Source organism: Trichosurus vulpecula, chromosome 8 (genome assembly GCF_011100635.1).
Source record: "Trichosurus vulpecula isolate mTriVul1 chromosome 8, mTriVul1.pri, whole genome shotgun sequence".
NCBI lineage: Eukaryota > Metazoa > Chordata > Mammalia > Diprotodontia > Phalangeridae > Trichosurus > Trichosurus vulpecula.
Genome location: NC_050580.1, coordinates 80,475,342 through 80,495,885, shown reverse-complemented (window position 1 = coordinate 80,495,885; position 20,544 = coordinate 80,475,342). Strand labels below are relative to the sequence as shown.

General features: G+C 38.5%; 1 long non-coding RNA gene across 1 annotated transcript; it reads left to right on the top strand.

Moving 5' to 3' along the window:
* Window positions 1-1,851: 1,851 nt before the first annotated feature.
* Window positions 1,852-19,485, top strand: LOC118859134. The gene is made up of 3 exons (XR_005011042.1): window positions 1,852-2,169; window positions 15,028-15,138; window positions 18,902-19,485. It is a non-coding gene; the product is annotated as an uncharacterized LOC118859134 (long non-coding RNA).
* The last annotated feature ends 1,059 nt before the right edge of the window (window positions 19,486-20,544 follow it).

The following is a 20,544-nucleotide window of genomic DNA, read 5'->3' as shown; positions in this document are numbered from 1 at the left end:
ATCCCACATGGAGCAGGGAATGGAGTGGAGAAGAGCCCAGTGTGGGCGGCATGGACCAACCAGACCAGGAGCTGGGCAGAACAGGCCCTAGCACGCTGAATCAGTGAGCTGCAAGAATTACCAGACTTCTCAACACACAAACACCAAAGACAACAGAGAAGGTTAGTGGGAAAATCTGCGGGAGTGGAAGGAGTTCACAGTTCGGCCACTGCCCCAGTGGCAGCGGAGGTGGGGCAGCTACAGAACTACAGCTGCAGTTGTGCAGTTGCTTCCGGCCCCAGGCCCACCTGGTGGGAGGAGTTAAGTGGTGGATCAGAGCAGGAGTGCACAGCCTGCTGAAGATCTAAGTCCAGTCCGGGTTGGGGGTTCTTGGGGAAGGAGGAGTGCTGGTGTGGCAGGGCTGGCACCTCCCCCCCAAACGTGGAACATAGAACTCATTAGTCTACAAGCAGTCATACCCCGCTGAAAAACTCAAGGGTCAAGTAAGCTGGCTGGGAACATGGCCAGGCAGTGAAAACGCATCCAGATTCAGTCTCAGACTCTGGAATCTTTTTCTGGTGACAAAGAAGACCAAAGCATACAGCCAGAAGAAGTCAACAAAGTCAAAGAGCCTACAACAAAAGCCTCCAAGAAAAACATGAACTGGTGTCAGGCCATGGAAGAGCTCAAAAAGGATTTGGAAAAGCAAGTTAGAGAAGTAGAGGAAAAATTGGGAAGAGAAATGAGAAGGATGCGAGAAAACCATGAAAAAGAAGTCAATGACTTGCTAAAGAAACCCAAAAAATACTGAAAAATATACTGAAGAAAACAACACCTTAAAAAATGGACTAACTCAAACGACAAAAGAGCTCCAAAAAGCCAATGAGGAGAAGAATGCCTTCAAAGGCAGAATTAGCCAAATGGAAAAGGAGGTCCAAAAGACCACTGAAGAAAATACTACCTCAAAATATTATAGTATTTTCTGCAGTATCTACAGTGGGGTGGGGAACCTGCAGCCTAGAGGCCACATGTAGCCCTACAGGTACTCAATTTTGGCCCTCCAGGCCTCGACACTGCAGTTCCCAAACCCTGATATACTCTTCTTTTTTTCTCCCCCCAAGGTATTTTTAAAGCAAAAAAAAAAATGAAAAAAGAAGAGGAAAAATAAGCATTACTGATAAATACAACAAAAAATCTGAAACTATGTGCAATGTGCAACACTTGTGGACCTCTAACCTCTATAATGTGGTGAGATGGGAATATCTTTGCCTGTCTCTTCTTTTAAACCATACTTGTTTTTACAATTTTGCAAAATTCACTTTTTAAAAATATGTGTAATTGTTCTTCCTACTGATATTATTGTGGTCATAGTGTATATTATTGTCCTGACATTGCTTACTACACTCTTCATCAGTTCATATAGTTCTTTCCAATGCTTCTCAATAACATTTATCATCTCTCATAGCACAGTAATATTCTATTACATGCCTATACCCTAAATTTGTTTATCTAGTCCCTAATAAACAGGCATCTACTTTGTTTCCAATTCTTCACTACTGAGCATAATTTAATATCATTTTATATCATTTTTGCAATTTCAATGAGACCCAGAGCCTGAGTTAATAATCAGCTGGAAGAAGAGCCTGGCCCTGAGCTTCTTTGTTCTCTAAAGTTTGCTCAGATAATATCTTTTCCTTGTCAACAAGGCCAGATCTGGCTGACCTAAGAACATTCTTTCCCCTGTTAACCATTAAAGGATGAGATCCTAATCCTGAGAGAGACTACCTCACTTAATATTCTATGGCTACATACTTTAACTGACCTTTGTCAACACTCTTGTCTTTACAAACCTATTGCAACATGCTGAATTGTGATCATTCTAAAAAATATATAAAACTTGTTCATGTTTCTGTACAAGTCAGTCAGGCTCTATCTGGCTCAATCCATGATCATGTCTGTCCGCAATGCTTAAAGGGAGTGAATAAATAAATAAGTAATATGAATTTTTCTATCACCTAGTTCTGTTTGCCTCCTTTAACCAACTTTCAGGTTTAACAGTTATGGTGCCGTGAGCTGCGGATGGAAATGATGGAATCGGGACAAATAACTGCAAGCCCAATCCTGCCAACGCCATTCTTAGGCACCTCAGGATTTATTTTTTCCTAGAATCTTGGCCTTGACGAGATGGGGGTAAGTTCTCCCCATTCCCAGCTTCCAAAAAGGACTCCCACAAATTTGGTCGAAGTCTGAAATTCCCTTTAAGCTAGCTCTGGGGTCGGGACCAATTCGTGTTAAATCGCTTTGGATTAATTCAGTTCCCTCTGTAGATCGATCTTCAAAAACAAGTTGGGAATGTTTTTCACCTTGGGCTTGCTGAGATGGCTGAGTGAGAACAAAAGGCAAAAGCCTTTTCCCTTAAGATTCCCAAAGCTGCTAATTCCCTCAACTTCGCTCTCCCCCTTTTCCAACAGCTCCAGCTCTAGCAGTTCTCCTCTGTCTGCCCTATTACCTACTCTAACCCAGAGGGAGGTAACTTTGTTCTGCTATCGTTGCCTTCTCTCTCTCCCTCCTCCTCCCCTTTCCCTCCCTTCCCAAGGCCTTTTGTTCTTGAGAAGGTCAGCTACACTCTGGATGTAGATTATGAAGAGTCAGTAACATCAGGGATGCCAAGGCTTCCCCAAAGACCATAGGGGTGCTAATAGCCAATTCATGAAAGCTTCTAATTCCCTCTCTCTGTTGTTTAAACTCTGAGCTCAGTCTGTATTTGTTCTGTTAATTGTCAGTATGTGTCAGTGTGTGTGTGCTGTGAAGTGTCTATACCTTTAAAATCTGAAACGCAGGCAGCCAGAGAATTCTAAGGCTGCAGCAAGGGAAACAGAGCAAAAAATTTGGAAACTGGTTAGTTAGATTTGGGGAAAGAGAACTCCAGAGACTGTAAAATCATTCCAGGAACTCACCCTTGCTGAAACACCCTCCCAGTGCTGATCATTTATCATTCCCCACTCCCTCCCCAGAGTTAAGAGGGAATCGTTTCCCTTAGATTTAAGTGCAAAAAGTTTTTAAGGAGTGAGCAAAAGGTGAAGTTTACTTGAGTTACAATCATTGAGACCTTTTACCATTGTTCTCCTGTTTCTGACCAAGCCAGGACTGCAGTAAAAGAGCAGCTAAAACAAACTCCTCTTGTCCCAGATCAGATTATGAGAAGAGAATGCAGGAGAACTGTGGGGAAAACTTAAATCACCCTTCCCCACCTGGCAAAAGGAGGAGAAGGGCAGAAATTCACAGACTGACAGTATCCTGACAGTCCTGTGCCCCCTGGGTACCTTTGTAGCCCATCCTTTTTGGCAAAGCTTGGAAATGTCATCCAGGTCCTATACATTTCACCCATTCTGTCCCCAGCAGCTGCAAGACTGCGCTAGGCTCAGTAACTTCTGCAGTTGTGAGGGAAGGGAAAAGTAGGTGGATTTGGACTGTGGTTAGCATTCTCTAAGCTCTGCCTCCAAGAATTGTCACCACTGAGAAACCAGCTTCTATTCTAGGTAAACTTCACACTGCTCTGTTCCAACTGCAAAACTGTATTTTATCTCTGTTTGACCTGTTTCTTGATTTATAAAGGAAAAATAGTAATCATGGTTGTTATGGGATCAAAATGGTAATGATTGTAAAATGTTTAACATAATGTCTGGTATATGTTAGACACAACCTTATTATTATCTCTCTCTGATTTAATGTAATTGTTAACTTTTGAAGTGGTTTTTAAATATCAAAAGTAATAAATTGAATAATTTCTGTATGTGGTAATCTGGAAATGCAATTGATGTCATTTGAAATTTATTGTTTATCTATTTCAAAAATTCCATTGTATTCCTAAAATCCTCATATATTGTGAAATTTGAGAAGCAATTCTAATCTGATTTGATATATGTGAATTGGGTTTTTAAAGGAATGTGATAAAAATTGATGATTTGGAACTTATAACAAGCAATAATTAATAATACTGATATATACTATGAGAGCAGATTTTCCATGTGAAAACTTTTCTATTATGAGAATATATCTGGTGGTTTAAAGTTATAGTTTCAAATGATGAGGTGAAAGATTATCTGTGCAAGGAGATTTAGAAATGTGTTCACCTAAATTGATAAATGGGTTGTTTCAAGTTTTAAAATACATAATTATGTTTAGGGCATTGTTGCATTTCTAAATTGTGTAATTTGGCAACAGATGTATCAGCAATATTGAAGAAAAATATGATTTTATAAATAATAATCTTTTACAATGCTAGGAGTATTGGCCTTAGAAATTAAAATGTTACCACTAGTGATTATGAATCCAGATTTGATTTGCTCATCCAACTAAGTTATAGTCACCTGATTGTTAATCAATAGATTCTGTTTCAATTTTTAAATACATGATAATTGCTTGTGGTGTGCTTATATTTCTAAATTTTCTTATATTGTACAAAGTGGTTAGCATTGCATTACCTATATTGATAGAGGAAAAAAAACAATTCCTCTTATAATCTAGATGTTGTTAGATTAGGAATTATACTTAATTAAGAAATTGAGGTTGTTAACTGAAACAAGGACTTTTGAAACCATCTAGTCATGGATTCTTATCCATCTTGTGTAAAGCTTTCTGTATAAAGGAATTCCTATGGAGAAAGGTTTTTTTTGTTTGTTTTTTGTTGTTTTGTTTGGTTTTTTTTTTTTGCTTTTTGGCAGGGTAATTGGGGTTAAATGACTTGCCCAAGGTCACACAGCTAGTACATGTGTCAAATGTCTGAGGCCGGATTTGAACTCAGGTCCTCCTGACTCCAGGGCCGGTGCTCTACTCACTGCGCCACCTAGCTGCCCCTGGAGAAAGTTTTTAAAGTCCTGGTAACGTTTGTTATTGTGATAAGGCTAATTAATTGGGTAAACTTATAAGAAACTAAGTGTCCTCCCCATTAACAACACCTTTTTAACTACTGAACTTTGTAATATCTAGGAATTCTGCATAAATATTTGAGAATGAGGACATTTTCCACCAACTTAGTTAATGAATTCCAGTGTTTAAGGTTTAATTTGCTTTAAGGAGAAAGAAAGAAACGTCTATCATTTTAAAACCTTCTAAATAATTTTTCTCAGAAAAGTTTAGTGAGTATTCCTTTAACATCAGGATAAATTTTAAACTGTTTTTAAAGAAGGGAAATAATTCTAGAAATGTTTTGAAAAATATTTTTGTGATTTTAAGCAAGCATTAGAGCTCATCAGTGTGTATAAGATTTAATTCCTAAAGTGTCCCTTTCCTCCAGAATGAGTAAATGGAGACATAAATTCATCAACCGATGAGACTAGTCATTAACCTCTTTGCTTTGTTTAAGCTGGAATGGGATTCCAGCACAGACAGTTATGTCAGTAAAAAGTATTAATTTATGAGTTGTCTTGTCTTATGGTTGAAACATAAAGGAAAGCTGAATAATGATTGGTTCGAAAGATTTGGAAAGATAAATAAAGGTTTGATTGGAAATACAAAAGGCAGATAAGAAAGTTTGGGGACAAATGGGAATTAGCTAAGCCTCTCCTGTTCTGAGAGAATGCTAGTTTCATATGGTTTAAGTAAGTTGAGAAAGTGTGAGAAAGTATTTTGGAAGACAGAAAAGTTATGTAGCTTGATTTGATAATTATTAGCTCAAAGAAATTTGGGACAGTCCTATCTGAAGGATATTTATTTGCTATTTAAGACTTTATGGGACTACAATTTAATATTGTTTTAAGCTCTGATTACAGGGATAGGTCACATGAAGCCAATAGTAGAATGACAGGCATTACAGGCTGAGAATTTCTAAAGGGATGTCTGTGCCTGGGAAAAAGTTTTGAAGACAACCTTGGACATGGCCTAAGTAGGATCTTCCTGACTCTATTTCCCAATTCTGCTATTTCCTTTCTGAAAAGTAAAAGCACTGCCTGATTACTCCTAAGCCCTGCTTTCAACATCTAGTGACTACGTGATTGGCTGTCAGATATGACATGCCTGGAATCAAGCAGAGCTAAGGAAGGTCTTTCCTTCTGTTCAGATATATGACATTGTCCCTCTTTTCTTTCATAGCAAATTTATATTATCAAGAGGTTTTGTAAGCACAATGCTAAATCTATTAGGTAATAGATGGATATTGGAATATCCCTGAGTTATTATAATAGGATGCAGGAATGAATAGCTTACAATTTTAACCTATGTTCATGGCCAAATAAAGATTAAAATAACACAGACATAACATCCTCCAAAAGGAGGCAATGATTAGACAAAGTAACAAGACAAACATGCAATGTAATAGATGTCTTAAAAAGGGGGGGGCAGGTAACAAATTTTGAGAAAGGCAATAGGATCAGATTGATTCCTCTAAGAATTATATACAGATGTGTATCATTGGCTCCAAAATTTTTCAATCATGGAAATTCAAGTTAATAAGTGTGTTTTGGTAGTAAGATCTTAAATTTTGATTTTTGCACAAAATTGAATGAGACAGTAGTACAAGTGAAATTAAATCTCCTTTATTAAAGTATCTGATAATTTTAAAAGGAGGATGGGTTCAATTTATGGTTGGACCTTCACATTTTAAAGGATTGTTATGCCAGGTACAAGATTTAAGTGAGGACTTACGGGGTGGAGCCAAGATGGCGACTGGAAAGCAGGGACTTGCATGAGCTCCCCACCACGTCCCTCCAAAAACCTATAAAAAATGGCTCTGAACAAATTCTAGAACTGCAGAACCCACAAAATAGCAGAGGGAAGCAGGGATACAGCCCAGGACAGCCTGGATGGTCACTGGATGAGGTCTATCACATGAGGAGTGGAGGGGAGTAGAGCTCAGCATGGGAGGCAGCAGGACCAGCCAGACTAGGAGCCAGGCAGAACAGGCCCTAGCACCCTGAATCAGTGAGCTGTGGCAGCTACCAGACTTCTCAACCCACAAACACCAAAGACAACAGAGAAGGTTAGTGGGAAAAGCTGCAGGGGACAGAGTTCGCAGTTCGGCTACCACCCCAGGGGCAGCAGGGGAGGTGCAGCTACAGAACTGCAGCTGCAGTTACTTCCGGCCCCAGGCCCACGTGGTGGGAGGAATTAAGTGGCGGATCAGAGTAGGAGTGAAGAGCCTGCTGAAGATTTGTGTCAGGTCCGGGTTGGTGGTTCTTGAGGAAGGCGGAGTGCTGGGGTAGAAGAGCTGGCTATATAGAAATAGCTCTGAAATCAATGGCACATCCCCTCAAGCTTGGAACAAAGTACTCTTTGCTCTACAAGCAGTCATACGCCAATGAAAAACTCAAGGCTCAAGTAAGTTGGCTGGGAACATAGCCAGGCAGCAAAAACACACCCAGACTCAGTCTCAGACTTTGCAATCTTTCTTTGGTGACAAAGAAGACCAAAACATATGGCCTGAAGAAGTCAACAAAGTGCAAGAGCCTACACCAAAAGCCTCCAAGAAAGACATGAACTGGTCTCAGGCCATGGAAAAGCTCAAAAAGGAGTTGGAAAAGCAAGTTAGAGAAGTAGAGGAAAAATTGGGAAGAGAAATGAGAATGATGCAAGAAAACCATGAAAAACAAGTCAATGACTTGCTAAAGGAGACCCAAAAAAATACTGAAAGAAATATTGAAGAAAACAACACTTTAAAAAATAGACTAATTCAAATGGCAAAAGAGCTCCAAAAAGCCAATGAGGAGAAGAATGCCTTGAAAGGCAGAACTAGCCAAATGGAAAAGGAGGTCCAAAAGACCACTGAAAAAAATACTAGCTTAAAAATTAGATTAGGGGGCGGAGCCAAGATGGCGGCTGGTAAGCACGGACTAGAGTGAGCTCCGTACCCGAGTCCCTCCAAAAACCTATAAAAAATGGCTCTGAACCAATTCTAGAATGGCAGAACCCACAGAACAGCAGAGGGAAGCAGGGCTCCAGCCCAGGACAGCCTGGATCGTCTCTGGGTGAGGTCTATTCCACACGGAGCTGGGAGCTGGGAACGGAGTGGAGCAGAGCCCAGCCTGAGCGGTGTGGACGATCCAGACCAGAAGCCGGGCGGAGGGGGCCCTAGCGCCCTGAATATGTGAGCTGTGGCAGTTACCAGACCCCCTCGACCCACAAACACCAAAGACTGCGGAGAAGGTTAGTGGGAAAGGCTGCGGGAGTGGAACGAGTTTGCGGTTCGGCTTCCAGCCCCGGGGGCAGCGGAGGTGGGGCAGCTACAGCTGTTGTTACTTCCGGCTCCAGGCCCACCTGGTGGGAGGAATTAAGTGGCGGATCAGAGCAGGAGTGCAACAGCCTGCTGAAGATCTAAGCCCAGTCTGGACTGGGGGTCCTTGGGGAAGGAGGAGTGCGGCTCTGACAGAGCTGGCACCTCCCCCCCAAACGTAGAACATAGAACTCGTTAGTCTACAAGCAGTCATACCCCACTGAAAAACTCAAGGGTCAAGTTAGTTGGTTGGGAATATGGCCAGGCAGCGAAAACGCGCCCAGATTCAGTCTCAGACTTTGGATTCCTTCTTTGGTGACAAAGAAGACCAAAACATACAGCCTAAAGAAGACAACAAAGTCATAGAGCCTACAACCAAAGCCTCCAAGAAAAACATGAACTGGCCCCAGGCCATAGAAGAACTCAAAAAGGATTTGGAAAAGCAAGTTAGAGAAGTAGAGGAAAAATTGGGAAGAGAAATGAGAAGGATGCGAGAAAACCATGAAAAACAAGTCAATGACTTGCTAAAGGAGACCACAAAAAATACTGAAAAATATACTGAAGAAAACAACACCTTAAAAAACAGACTAACCCAAATGGCAAAAGAGCTCCAAAAAGCCAATGAGGAGAAGAATGCCTTGAAAGGCAGAATTAGCCAAATGGAAAAGGAGGTCCAAAAGACCACTGAAGAAAATACTACTTTAAAAATTAGATTGGAGCAAGTGGAAGCTAGTGACTTTATGAGAAATCAGGATATTATAAAACAGAACCAGAGGAATGAAAAAATGGAAGACAATGTGAAATATCTCCTTGAAAAAACCACTGACCTGGAAAATAGATCCAGGAGAGATAATTTAAAAATTCTTGGACTACCTGAAAGCCATGATCAAAAAAAGAGCCTAGATACCATCTTTCAGGAAATTATCAAGGAGAACTGCCCTGATATTCTAGAGCCACAGGGCAAAATAGAAATTGAAAGAATCCATCGATCGCCTCCTCAAATAGATCCCAAAAAGAAATCTCCTAGGAATATTGTTGCCAAATTCCAGAGCTCCCAGATCAAGGAGAGAATACTGCAAGCAGCCAGAAAGAAACAATTTGAGTATTGTGGAAACCCAATCAGAATAACCCAAGATCTGGCAGCTTCTACATTAAGAGATCGAAGGGCTTGGAATGCGATATTCCCGAGGGCAATGGAGCTAGGATTAAAACCTAGAATCACCTACCCAGCAAAACTGAGTATCATGTTCCAAGGCAAAAGATGGAGTTTCAATAAAATAGAGGACTTTCAAGCTTTCTCAGTGAAAAGACCAGAACTGAATAGAAAATTTGACTTTCAAACACAAGAATCAAGAGAAGCATGAAAAGGTAATCAAGAAACGGAAATTGCAAGGGACTTACTAAAGTTGAACTGTTTTGTTTACATTCCTACATGGAAAGATGATGAGTATGATTCATGAGACCTCAGTATTAGGGTAGTTGAAGGGAATATCCATATGTATATATATATATATATATATGTATATATATGTTTATGTATATATATATAAGTGAATGTGTATGTATGTATATATCTATGTGTATATGTATGTATGTGTATATATATATCCATATGTGTTTATGTGTATATATATATATATATGTAAAAGAGAGAGAGCAGACACAGGGTGAGTTGAAGATGAAGGGAAGATATCTAAAAGAAATAAAATGAAATTAAGGTATGAAAGAGTAACATACTGAGAGAGGGACATAGGGAGAGATAGAATGGGGTGGATTATCTCGCATAAAGGTGGCAAGAGGAAGCAGTTCTATGGGAGGAGGGGAGAGGGCAGGTGAGGGGGGAATGAGTGAACCTTGCTGTCATTAGATTTGGCCTGAGGGGGAATACCATACATACTCAGTTGGGTATCTTACCCCACAGGAAAGAAGAGGGAGGAAGATAAAAAAAAAATAAAAGGCGGGGGGATGATGGAGGGGAGGGCAGATGGGGGTGGAGGTAATCAAAACAAACACTTTGGAAAGGGGACAGGGTCAAGGGAGAAAATTCAATAAAGTGGGATGGGTTGGGAAGGAGCAAAATGTAGTTAGCCTTTCACAACATGAGTATTGTGGAAGGGTTATACATAATAATACATGTGTGGCCTAGGTTGAATTGCTCAACTTCTTAGGGAGGGTGGGTGGGAAGAGAAGAGGGAAGAGAATTTGGAACTCAAAGTTTTAAAATCAGATGTTCAAAAACAAAAAAGTTTTTGTATGCAACTAAAAAATAAGATACACAGGCAATGGGGCGTAGAAATTTATCTTGCCCTACAAGAAAGAAAGGGAAAAGGGGATGAGAGGGGAGGGGGGTGATAGAGGGGAGGGCTGACTGGGGAACAGGGCAACCAGAATATAAGCCATCTTGGAGTGGGGGGGAGGGTAGAAATGGGGAGAAAATTTGTAATTCAAAATGTTGTGAAAATCAATGCTGAAAACCAAATATGTTAAATAAATAAATTGCATTTAAAAAAAAAATTAGATTAGAGCAAGTGAAAGCTAGTGACTTGATGAGAAATTAAGATATTATAAAACAGAACCAAAGGAATGAAAAAATGAAAGACAATGTCAAATATCTCATTGGAAAAACCACTGACCTTTAAAATAGATCCAGGAGAGATAATTTAAAAATTATTGGACTACTTGAAAGCCATGATCAAAAAAAGAGCTTAGATGTCATCTTTCAAGAAATTATCAAGGACAATTGCCCTGATATTCTAGAGCCAGAGGGTAAAATAGAAGTTGAAAGAATCCACCGATCGCCTCCTCAAATAGATCCCCAAAAGAAAACTCCTGGGAACATTGTCACCAAATTCCATAGCTCCCAGGTCAAGGAGAAAACATTGCAAGCAGCCAGAAAGAAACAATTTGAATATTGTGGAAAAATAATCAGGATAACCCAGGATCTGGCAGCTTCCACATTAAGGGATCGAAGGGCTTGGAATACGATATTCCAGAGGTCAATGGAGCTAGGATTAAAACCAAGAATCACCTACCCAGCAAAACTGAGTATCATGCTCCAAGGCAAAATATGGATTTTCAATAAAATAGAGAACTTTCAAGCTTTCTCAGTGAAAAGACCAGAGCTGAATAGAAAATTTGACTTTCAAACACAAGAATCAAGAGAAGCATGAAAAGGTAAACAAGAAAGAGAAATCATAAGGGACTTCCTAAAGTTGAACTGTTTTGTTTACATTCCTACATGGAAAGATGATGTGTATGATTCATGTGACCTCAATATCATAGTAGCTGAAAGGAATATGCATATGTGTGTGTGTATACATATATATACATATGTGTGTGTCTATGTGTGTGTATATATACACACACACACACACAAAGGGCACAGGGTGAGTTGAATGTGAAGGTATGATATCTAAAAAAATAAAATCAATTTAAAGGATAAGAGAGGAATATATTGAGAGAGGGAGAAAGGGAGAGATAGAATGGGGTAAATTATCTCACATAAAAGTGACAAGAAAAAGTGGTTCTGTAGGAAGGGAAGAGGGGGCAGGTGAGGGGGAATGAGTAAATCTTGCTCTCATTGGATTTGACCTGAGGAGGGAATACCATACACACTCAGTTGTATATCTTACCCCACTGGAAAGAAGGAGGAAGAAGATAAAAAGGGAGGATGATAGAAGGGAGGGCAGACAGGGGAAGGAGGTAATCAAAAACAAACACTTTTGAAAAGGGACAGGGTCAAGGGAGAAAATTCAATAAAGGGGGATGGGTTAGGAAGGAGCAAAACATAGTTAATCTTTCACAACATGAGTATTGTGGAAGGGTTTTACATAATGATATGCATGTGGCCTTGCTTGCCTTCTTAGGGACGGTGGGTGGGGAGGGAAGGGGGAGAGAATTAGGAACTCAAAGTTTTAAAAACAGACGTTCAAAAACAACAACAACAAAAAAAAGTTTTTGCATGCAACTAGGAAATAAGATACACAGGCAATGGGGCATAGAAATTTATCTTGCCCTACAAGACAAGAAGGGAAAGGGGGATGGGAGGGGAGTGGAGTGACAGATGGGAGGGCTGACTGGGGAACAGGGCAACCAGAATATACGCCATCTTGGAGCGGGGGAGGGTAGAAATGGAGAAAAAATATGTAATTCAAACTTTTGTGAAAATCAATGCTGAAAACTAAATATATTAAATAAATTTTAAAGAATGAAAAAAAACATTTAAGTGAGGGTTGAAGCAGCAGATAACACATAAACTGAAATTTTCTGAAGTTTCAAAACTGGAAAACCAAATTTAAGTGATCGCACTAAGTTATATTAAGTAAGAATTATCTGGGAATTTCTAGATCTGAACCAGAGAAGCATAACTCTCTTTTACTATCTAGGGACCAGATAACTACAATCAGGTGTCTGGGGAAAAAAATAGGTGCTGCTTTAAATAGACATTGGGTATATGTAACTGGGATTTAAAGTTACTTTGTATACAAATTGGCCAATTAATTGCTGGAATTAAATCAGAAACATTTTATCTATCATATTTATATGGTCCATTTTTTAAGACATCATGCAAGTTATCTAAAGCTAGTCTTAAGGATGCTCTTTAAACAATGTGAGATTATGGTACAGTAAAAAATCTATTAAAATAATTGATTATGCAACATCTTAGATCACTATAGGACTGGAACTAGTGTTCCTGTATAAGTTAGGGTCTTTAATTCTTGGTAACAGTGTGAAGACAATTAGGTCAAGGGCTTGTGAGAATATTATTTTGTTAATACCATGCCTGTCTAAAGCTTTGTTAAGGATGGCTTGTGATTCATTTTATAAATGCCATTAAAAAGACATGGCATGACTAAAGGTTTATAATGTTCAACATTGTTGATAATGATTACATTACTTAGTATGGTTCATGTTTAAGTTTTCTTGGTTATCTAACGTGTAAATGTAAAACATGTGACATGTAAATTTCCCCCTCTCAATACGAGTCTATTGTGAGCCATCTAAGTGGTTTGGTCTGTACCTCACTCAATGGAATTGTGCAGTTTTGTTAATTGTGACAAAAATTTTATTGCACTGGTTGAACTTAGCCCTATGTGACTGGGACCTATGTTGTGTTGTTCTTCTCTCAATTATCAAATCATATGTGTTCTGGGAGCTCCTGTCAGGTCTGACTATTCCTATAGCTGCCAATGTGCGGATATGGACTCCTTGATCCTTCTGTCACATCTGAAGGCTGCCCCTGCTACTGAGTGGACACCTGAGCCCATAGGAGACTTTGCCCTCCCGTTTCAAAGAGCCTAAAGGGGACAGTATCAGACGCAGACAGCTTTTTCCCAAGAGTCCAGATCAGAACCTGTACAGACAACTCTCTTTCTGATTCTTTTGCATTCCCAAGACTGTTTGCCATGTCCTTAGTATCTTTTGCCATTATGCCCCTTACCCTGATCCCCCTTGCAATGTGCTCCCTCTGCTTGTTTACAGTTAGTTTACGATTACTGTCCATCTCTGGGGATGTCCAACCATAGAAAGAAAAAAAACTGGGATCCGCCTAGATAAGGATTTTTAGAACTTCACCCCTGAGCAAGACAGAGGTTTTTCCATACCTTAATTGGTCTATAAGGTGAAGCTTTCAGCTTACCTTTGACCAAAAGGAGGAAACAAGCATAATTTAATATCATTTTATATCATTTTTGCAATTTCAATGAGACCCAGAGCCTGAGTTAATAATCAGCTGGAAGAAGAGCCTGGCCCTGGGCTTCTTTGTTCTCTAAAGCTTGCTCAGAGAATATCTTTTATCTGTCAACAAGGCCAGATCTGGCTGACCTAAGAACATTCTTTCCCCTGTTAACCATTAAAGGATGAGATCCTAATCCTGAGAGAGACTACCTCACTTAATATTCAATGGGTATATACTTTAACTGACCTTTGTCAACACTCTTGTCTTTACAAACCTATTCTATTAAGGAAAATCTTTGTCTTCTGGTTAAACATACATGGGGATCATAAAATTGAGTAAGATGCTGAATTGTGATTGTTCTAAAGAAATATAAAACTTGTTCATGTTTCTGTACAAGTCAGTTAGACTCTGTCTGGCTCAATCCATGATCATGTCTGTCTGCTATGCTTAAAGGGAATGAATAAATAAATAAGTAATATGAATTTTTCTATCACCTAGCTCTGTTTGCCTCCTTTAACCAACTTTCAGGTTTAACATTATCAAAAGAAGTTCTGCTATTAATATTTTGATGTAAATGGGAACTTTCTCCTTAATAGCCTCCCTGGATTAGAAGCCAAGGTATAGAATCTCTGGTTCAAAGGTTATAGATGTTTGAGTCGCTTTACTTGCACAATTCCAAATTGATTTTCAAAATGATTATACTGAGTCATAGCTCCACAAAGAAATGTACCAGTATGTCTGTCTTCCCACAACTCCTCCGACATTGACTGTTCCCACCTTGTGTTATCTTTTTCAATTGAGGAAGTGTGAGGTGAAACTTTAAAATTGTTTTGATTAGCATTTCTCTAATTATTAATGGTTTAGATAATTCTTTCATGTGGTTGAACTATTTCCCTTTTAATTTTAATAACTTTTTAAATGCAAAGACCTTTCAATTTCATGTAATAAAAATTGTCCATTTTATTCTTTGTGATTCTCCTTATTCTTTAATTAAGAATGCTTCTCTAATCCATATCAGTGAAAGGTGTCTCCTTCTTTGCTCTAATTTGTTTATTATGTGAAATTTTATATCTAGGTAATTTATCCATTTGGAGTTTACTATGCCATGTGGCATTAGATGTTGGTCTAAACCTGATTTTGGCCTGCCTGCTTTTTATCTTTCCAGGAACTTTTGTTGAATGCTTACCCCAGTGGTTCAAATCTTTCTTCCTAGAGCACCTACTCTGGGGCTCCTTCGTCCTGATTGGGATTTGCCTCACTTGCCCACCACATCTAGGTCAGTCTCCTGTCATGTTTCACTTTAGTATGGTGTGGGACAGAGATCACTTCCAAAATAAAATATCCAGAGGCTAAGTTACTTAGAAGCAGAAAGGAGTTCATTACTTTCTCCTGAGAAAGGACACTCCCCTCAGGGCTCAGAGTAGCCAACAGATAGGGAGTGCAAATTAGCTATAGAGATCATAATCCTTTTATATCCTGAGGGAGGTGGGGAAGCCTCCACCTCCCTCTTCCCCCTTATCCAGCTTGGCTAGAGTTCCTGCTTCCCAATCTATTGTGGAAATCTTCAGTAACCAAGGGCAGTGGGAAATTACAAAACTTTATCCAGAGACAAGGAAAAGGAAGTCTTTTTGTAATCTTTCTGTTACATGCTTTAAAAAAGACAGGATAGGATGTGAGTGTGATAAGGGGGTCAGGATGTCTGAATGTGCAGTTCTTTTTTTCCCCACAACTCTGCAGATGCTGTTTTGCAGGAATGTGCAGTTTCAGCAACTGCGTGGGGCACACAGGGAATCATTAATCCCTTGAGGAGAATTCACCCTTTAGAAATTATCCCTCATTTTCTCATGATTCGTTCCATTGGTCATAATTCTTCTCCACAACTTGACTAGTGTATAAATTCATTCCTTGCAAAGTTATACGTGGTAGTTATATGAAATTCCATGCCATCTTGGGGAGGGAGGTGGGAAGGAGGGGAGAAAATCTGGAACTCAAAATTATGTAGAACCATGTGTTGTAAACTAAAAATAAAAAAATAAAAATAAAGGAAAAAAAAGAAATTATCCCTCACAGTATCATCTCCTCGCCACCAGTCTTGCCACTGAACTCCTACCCTCTGCACTGCTATACAGGAGTTGATTTCCATTTCTGGCTCTATAAGCAAATCAGCTCTGTCATTGCTTATATAAGGGATAATGTAAACTCACTCCCCTATACCTTTATAAATTGTCCCATTAACTTTCCAAATCAATATATCCTTGCCTCATATGTCATAACTTCTCATTTTAGAATATAAGGTCTTTGAAGACAAGAATTATCTTCACTTTTGTATTTATTCCCCCAGCACTTACCACAATGCTTGGCATATAATAAGTGCTTAATACTTGTTTTTTTTTTTAATCTATCCCTTCATTCATTCAGAGTTGGGTTGTTGAGGTTTAGTCTCTGCCCACCTAGGGCCAAATAATGTTGGGGTTTCATGATGTGTTGTGGTGGAACAGTCTGAAAGAATTCAGTCAGACCACATGTAATCCAAGTATAGGCATTTATTGAGATTGACTCCTCTCATGGGCCAGGCTAAATTCCAAGAGGAACCAGCAGCTTCAGAGAAAACAAGATGGATTTTTATAGGCTAAAGATGCAATAACACAATCAAAATTTACATAGAATATAGGAATATGATTAATATTAAAAAGACAGGAGGAACTTGAGGGATTAGGTAATGGAGGAGGGGTCCCAGCCTCAGTGGAACTGTGCAGGAGCCATTGTAGGGTGGGCCCTGTCTACAATTTGGTGGTCAAGCATTCTGGTCATGCTGCCCTCCCATTGGCTAGCTATTGTGGTCCTGTGTAGTCAAGACAGATAGTTAGGTATTGAGATCCTGTCTCAGGCTAAATGGATGATGTGATTGTTACTGAATACAAGAACACACCTGTTCAAATATGTGGGAAAGGTTATGGGGCAGTGCTGGGCTTCTGTTTCTTTGGGAACTAAGAATTCAGGCACATGCCTGTTGTTCTAGTGAGCAGTGAGGCATAAGTTAGGACATTGATGGGGCGGTAGGGAAGGGGGCTGGGTAGGTACAGTGGTCCTGTAATGAAGTTAGAATATTGGGACTGGGGGCAGCTCTATTAGGACTCCATCAGGGTGACTTCTATCAAACTTTGTTCTAATTTATTCATTTCTTTCTGAATGATGTGTAATTAATCTGTTCTGCTGTACCAAACAGTTTTGATGATTAATACCTTGTACTATAGTTTGATATCTGGTACTGCTAGGCCTCCTTCTTCAAAACTTCAAAAAACTTATTTCCCATGAGATTCTTGTCAATTTTTTTCCCTAATTATATTATTATTAGCCTTTTGCTCCTGAATTATGTTATTATTTTTCTTATCCTTTAAAATAATTCTGCAGCATTTTGACTGGTATGACATTGAATAAGTAAGTTAATTTAGGTAATTTTGTCATTTTTATTATTTTAACCTCACCCAATCATGCACAATTAATATCTCTTCAATTATATAAGTGTCATTTCTTTTAAGTTACATACATATAGTTCTGGTGCATTTCTTGGTAGGAGGAATTGCCAATATTTTCTTTATTCCGTAGTTGTTTTGAATTTAATTTCTCTTTCTCTGCTAGGCTTGTTGGTAATACAGAAAGGATGATGATTTGTGTGAGCTTATTTAATATCCTATTGCTTTGCTGCTAAAGTTATTGTTAGTTTCATTTTTTAATTGTTTAATTGAATGCAACTCTTTAAGTAGATCATCATATTCTCTGAAAAAAGTGAAGATTTTGTTATTGTTGTTTTTTGGCTTATGTTTATTCCCACAATTTTTCTTTCTTTTTCAATCAATCTATCTATATGAAACTCTATTTAACTAGTTCATATTTTTGTTTTTCTCCTTATATTTCATATATATGTATATATATACCACTCACATATGAAAGATAATAAATACAATTATACATAATATATTTTTATTATTTTTCATATATACCATATATATAAAATATACTGTTATATACAATAAATATCATTATAGGTTACATAGATGATATACATATTATATATCATATTATATGTATGAAAAATGTGAAGGGAAAAACACAAAAATACAAACTAGTTAAAATTTCTGGGGGAAGCCGTTAGTGGTTGCAGAGATCAGGAAAGGCTTTACTTACAAAGGTGTCTGAGCTTCATCTTGAATTAAGAGAGGAATCAGTGTGGCACAGGGGAAGCAGGAATATATTTCAGGCATTGGAGGGAGCCAGTGCAAACTCTGAGGCTATCCAGTTTTGTGTGTGAGTTAAAGAATATCTTCTTGGCTGGATCACAGAGTGTGAGACAGGAAGCAATGTACAATGAGGGTGGAAAGACAGATTGGGGGCAAGGTTGTTAAAGGTTTTAAAAGCTAAGCAGAGGAGCTAATATTCAGGTCTAGAGGCTAAAAGAAGCTGTTGAAGGTGATTGAGTAGGAGAATGAGACGGTTAGATTTGTACTTAAAGAAAATCATTTTGGCAGCAGTGTCTCTGTGTGTGTGTGTGTGTGTGTGTGTGTGTGTGTGTGTGTGTGTACCTAGGAGTCCATTACAATTAACCTAGACAAGAGATGATGAGCTAAGGTGGTACCTTTGCCTAGGTGTACTGGTAAATGCTTAAGAATCGCTTAGCCAGACTAATGTAGTAACTAAATGCCTTTTTGGCTTTTATCCAATTCAAGAAAAGGAGAAAAGAATAATCACATGAGTCTAGGCAACTCCTTACTTTACTTGTGAACACATATGACTTCCTTCGGTATTCCCAACTTGTAAATACTGTGGAAAATTAAGTTAAATAAACCTGTCAATCCCATAAGTGGTTTTTGTAAAACGTTAGCAGCTTTCGATAGAATACAAATCCATTTAAAAGCATGATAATAATTGTACTATACTACATACCATGTACGTATATACAAATGTACAAATGTACTATGAATATCCTCTGATTTAGAAAATAACTTTTTTAAAATGTATGAATTTTTATATTTCCTTCACAGATCAAATGAATGCCTCTGTGCCAGTTAAAGAGAATGGGGGAATTTTCAAGGTTTTAGAAAATTCTGAAGATTCAGTTGCTGATTATGATGTAAACAATGACCTCAAAGAAAGTCCTTCTGCACATAAAGTGATTTACCTGTTGGTTTATCTACCTTTTAGTTTTCAGTTGCATGTAACAGACTACATATGTAACAGGTGCAGTCCCAACAGATGGTAGGTTTCTGAACAAAAGAAAAAAAAATGTTAGATTAAGGTTTTCAGGTTCCTTTTGAGTTCTAGTAGTGTTCTTGATAAAGGCCATTGTATACTTAACCATTTTACACTTTAAATACTTAAACATTGTATACTCAAGCCAGATTTATATAATCTCCTTTGGAAGTTTTTGCATGTCTTTCTGCATTCCCCCTTTTACCTCTGCCAGGAACACAGTTTGCAGATAATTTGTTTCAGTTAGAGTTGGGGATAGAATGGGAAAAAGGGAGAGATCTGGAATATGGTTTATTATTTTGAACAAAAAAAAATTGTGTAATTTTAGTGTCCATTGCTGCAAGATGTTTTACCAAATAAATGTTCTTTGTTGTTAGATGACTGAGTGAAGACTTTTTTTCTCAAAGGGAGTAGATCCTGTGAAGTTTAATTCGTTGTAATAATGATTATGCATTAAGCTAATAAGGTGCACTAATTCTCTGGCTAAGGAAGAGAACAAATAGATTGATATTGATTGTTTTGAAGGTGAGAACAGGCCTTCAGAATGTAGAATCAATTATTGTTTTTGTAACTCATTATGTTTTACTTCAAGACATTTTTATTCACATTTTTTGTTTTTATGTAGCCTTCATTTTTGAATGTCCCTTCCACTGCAAGTATCAGACACATATAGCCCACAACCCTCCTGAGTTCAGCCTGAACCAGATTGAAATATTATGGGGAAATGTTTAACAAAATAAATAAAAATACAATAAAAAGGAGTTATATTTTAAAACTTAAGTCTATATGTGTCCTTCAGTATTCAAGTGACATGCATAATTTAGTGGTCCCTATTTCTATTTGAATTTGATGCCACAGTTCTACACTCACTTCATGTGTCCTCCTTTCTCCTCACACTTCCCCCTCAACAAATCCCCCTCCCACCACAACACCTCACCTTTCCCCACACACACTCTGGAAACAAGGGAGGGAATTATGTTTTCTCATCTCTTCAGGAACAAGTTTGGTGTGGTCATCATAATTATTTGACATTTGGTTTAGGGTGTGTTTCCATTTTCTGTTATCATTATGAATAGTTTTCTTGGTTCTGCTTAAATTACTCTGCACTGTCATAAATGTGTCCAGGCTTCTTTGAACTCTTCATGAAGAACAGACTATTAATAAGCTTTTACAATTACTCAGTAGAGAACAGGATCTAGTACAAGGGACACACCTTCGGGATAATACTACACAATTAGCAATAAACAGGGTCAGTTAGGTGGTTCAGGGAATAGAGCACTGGTCCTGGAGTCAGGAGGACCTGAGTTCAAATCCTGTCTCAGATGCTTAATGCTTACTAGCTATGTGACCCTGGGCAAGTCACAACCCTGATAGCCTCACCAAAAAAAAGGTTCTGGAGCCCCAATTCACAAGTGAACATATTCATTAATGTTTA